Source organism: Dermacentor andersoni, chromosome 10 (assembly GCF_023375885.2).
Source record: "Dermacentor andersoni chromosome 10, qqDerAnde1_hic_scaffold, whole genome shotgun sequence".
NCBI classification, from domain to species: Eukaryota; Metazoa; Arthropoda; class Arachnida; order Ixodida; family Ixodidae; genus Dermacentor; species Dermacentor andersoni.
This window is the reverse complement of record NC_092823.1, coordinates 109257145-109261390: the sequence shown is the minus strand read 5'-3', so window position 1 is coordinate 109261390 and position 4246 is coordinate 109257145.

The following is a 4246-nucleotide window of genomic DNA, read 5'->3' as shown; positions in this document are numbered from 1 at the left end:
GGGCGTTCCGCTAACACTGAGCACGTGGTCGTTCCTCGTCTAGCGTCTCCAGGTTGCCTCGATAGTAGAGAGACAGAGTGCTGGATTGCAACCATAGCCTACTGCGCTTTACACATCTCGGGTACGCTACACCCTCTCCACTTTACTGCCCGCGTCTTTCATCTCCAGCGGCCTCCGCGTTCGGTCTTTCATCCTTCGGTTGTCCGTTGGGTTACGCCGCAGGACAACGCTAATGCCGATGCTCGCCGCAGGAATGGGCGTCTCAGAGCTGCGTTCTAAAACGTATCGCAAAACACATGCGCTACTCTAAGCGAACAATTAATAGCATAGCATGGCAGGCAGATAACGCTTCCCTCACCGGCAACGATGTTCTTGAGGCAAGCAACAACATTGCCCAGTTCGACGAGCACGTGTGTTGTACCACCGATGCTAAGTATTGCATTTAACTTAACTAGCGTTAAGGTTTTTCAGGTAAGCGCCACTGTCAAAACACCATCAAACTCAAAGCGTACTCACCAAACTGCAGTGTTCGGAAGGTGCAGAAGGTACAATCCTAGGTCCAGTCAAATGGTGAAACAATAGAAATTTCTTGCCGCTGCCGCTTGCACGCTCAGTCGCTGATTTCTTCACCCCAGAACAGACACTGCAAAACGCTTCTTGCAGCATTTGCTACAGCGAAGCCCAGGTTTGGGTGGGCAGGCGGCGTAAGAACTGTGCATGCTGCGCATGCGCGATGTAGGAGTCCTCCCAAGTTTCGCTACCAGCTTTGCGCTCCCACCCTTTTGCTCGCCCTTTCTTGCTCCCTTTTGAGACAGCACGCATGTGCGTAGCTTGATAAACGGGATGTCGTCATTTTCTCAGAGTACAGTCATAATGCCGTAATCTTTTATTGGAAAAAAGAATGCGCGAAAAGAATGGGAAATTTTACAGCGACGCTGTATACCTCTACCGTCCAAGGAAATTTTCGTGTCGTTGGCATGGTAAGCGAAAAACTCTTCATACGTGGGCCGACCCCAGAGATAGTGCAATGCCAGGCCGAGCCGCGGCAGAGGTGAAGCAGGCGTTAAACACTCTCCATACGTGGGCCGATCGCAAAGATGGTGCAATACCGGCCCGACCTGCCGCGGAAGTGAAGCAGGCGTTACGCACTCCCCATACGGGGGCCGATCCCGAAGATAGTGCACTGCCTGGCCGACCCGCGGCAGAGGAGAAACAGGTGTTAAGTACTCTCCATACGTGGACCGATCCTGAAGATTGTGCAATACCGGTCCGATCCGCGGCGGAGGTGAAGCAGGCGTTCAGACTTCCCCATACGTTGGCCGATCCCGAAGATAGTGCAATGCCTGGCCGACCCGCAGCGGAGGTGAACCAGTCGTTAAGCACTCCCCATATGTCAGCCGATCCCGAAAACAGTGCAATGACGGGCAGACCCGCTGCGGAGGTGAAGCAGGCGTTCAGCATTCCCCATACCTGGGCCAATCCCGAAGATAGTGCAATCCCTGGTGGACCCGCAGCGGCCGTGAAGCATTCGTTAAGCCCTCCCTATACGTGGGCCAATCCCGAAAATAATGCAATGCCGGGCCGAACCGCGGCGAAGGAGCTGTTCGCCATGAAGGGGCGCACATACAAAGCTTCGCTGGTCATCCTTCTTCACAGAGTGGAAGGGCACCGATATTTTTTTACAGTTCAACTAGTTCGAAGTGCTTTCTCATTATGGAAGATCTTTGGACCACGCTCTCGCACATGACAACTGCGGATGGCCACGAAAGGCTGTCAATCAAGTAGGACACCACCGATGTTCTCGCGACCCAGAACCCGTACCATATGACTTGCGGACGACCGATTTGCTTCCAATAGACCACTTCTCACACGAGACCAGACGCAGCGATACGCCAGCATCTGAGCGGAGTTTGACGCCACCAAATAACCGTCCCCGTCGCTTCACCGCCTCCGGGAAAATAGCATCCGTGGCCAATGGAGGTGTGGTCGCCGGACGGTCTTTGCAAGAAATACCTCTGTCTGTTGTGATGCTCAAAAACAAAGTGAATGTTTCGATTGACGGAATACCGACCATTGCGTTAGTCAATACCGGGGCGACTGTGCCTGTGATGAGCCTCGCTTTCGAAAACCGTCTAGGCCACAAAGTTATGTTTTCTTGGAACCACAGTATTACCTTTCGTAGAGTAGGCGGCGAGTGGCTTCATCCCCTTGGTGATTGTGCCGTGAGTGTTTTGTTGGCTGGGAAAGTGTTTGTGTAGGAATTTCTTGTTCTTTCTCGGTGTTCGCACGATGTTATTCTTGGTATCAATTTTCTTGAACAGTGCGGCGCTTCCGTGGACTGTGGTTGTGGCGAAATATCATTGAAGAAGTTATTTATATCAGCACATTTCGAACAAAGCTCGGGTGGTGAAGGCAGGGACACAGACACACTCAGTGTTCTTGATGAAGTGATTCCACTATCGTGGTGCCTGACGCCCGTTGGTGTTTCTGCAACTACTGTTGATGCTGATTGTGTTGACCTTGTAGTTACGCCTCTCCGCATAAAGTGAGCTGAAAAAGATATGCTTGTGCCCTGCTTTGTAGTGTGCATGACGAAAGGAGTCGCCACATTGTGGGCGCTGAACTGTTCCACCACGCCGGTTGTCCTTCCTCGTGGTATGAAAATCGCTCTCTTCGATAAAGCCGCATGTAGCTCAATAGCGGCGCTAACTACGGAGGTCTCTACAGCTTGCTCTCCTTACGAGAATCGCCATTCTGAAGAGCAAATGCTTGGCATGATCAGCAAGGCTCTCGGTACATTGGAACGGCAAGCACTGGTACAGGTCCTTGCCAGGCATGAGGCTGCAGTCGCCTTCACGCATGGAGATGCACCCCTTCATTTACCGTCGTCCCGCGCTGGTCACAGAATAGATACCGGCTTAGCACACCCAATCCAACAGAAGCCCTACCGAGTGTCATCGTCCGAGCGCAAAGTTATTGCAGAGCAAGTCAAGGAGATGACGAACAAAGGAGTCGTCCAAGAGTCGTCTAGTCCATGGGCAGCCCCAGTAATCCTGGTCCGAAAAAAAAGATGGCTCCTGGAGATCCTACGTGGATAACAGACATCTAAACGCACTAACGAAGAAGAATGTCTATCCACTACCGCGAATCGATGACGTCATTGATTGTTTACACACTGCTTCTTACTTCTCAACACTTGATTTGCGATCGGGGTATTGGCAAATACCTATGGACCCTGCCGACAAGGAAAATACCGCTTTCGTGACTCCAGATGACCTATTCGAATTTAATGTTATGCCTTTTGGCCTTTGGAATGCTCCTGCCACCAAGACCTCGCTGATGAAAAACAACAAACATAACTTTACAAGAAATAAAAGTGTTTTCATCTCTGAGAGGAATGCAATCTTCTTTCTGGTTGCCGCAAATCTTAGCGACGGAGAACGCAATGTTTGCCGAGAACCTCAAGAATCTCAAGGCGAGCGTTGCCTGCGTAGGAGCCTTGCATCAAAAGCATGTAATAAAGACAGCAGCGCTGTCCTTTCTTTTATTTTTCGCGCGATCGCGCACAGGCTGAAGAAACAATGGGGAGGGGGGATGTTCCAATATATAAATGCTTCTTTTAAACCCTAGAAATGCCGTCAACCATGCGTACAAGGCACCAATGGAAAAACTTTGTTGGTATAAGCAGCAAGCGATTAAGCTTATTCAAATGAGCGGAAGCGGTGTTCTCTCAGTGGCAATGTCGTGCGAGCGAAGGTACGTTGGGCACACTGGCAGATGCAACGTCGATTCAAATAGGTTGCGAAGCTTCGGGCGAAAAGCGATTTTGTTGTGTTATGGTTAAAGGGCGGTTATGGGAGCGGCGTGTGAACGTGACTATTTGGGGAGGGAACAAACATTGGGAAAGAAAAAAAAGACGGTATTTATTTAAAGCAAGACACAGTTTGATTCGTTAAACGAAAATAAAATGCCTAATCAATTTTCAGTACTTGTGACAAGAAAAGACAACCCTGTTTTGTTTCATAATTACCAATGAATAACTCTTTTTCAGTACTCAGCATAAGAGACAACGCCGCTATCGCTTGCAGTGCAATGCAGCTCTTGAAGTGGGCAGAAATCGTGCGCTCGCAAAGTTCACCTGCTACAATACGCCCCCTCAGACATTGTGTTGTTTTGCTTGTTGACGTTCGTCTGAATGTGCTGGCGCAGGTGATCTCGTCGTTTCTTAACCTGTTCAGCCAAAAGT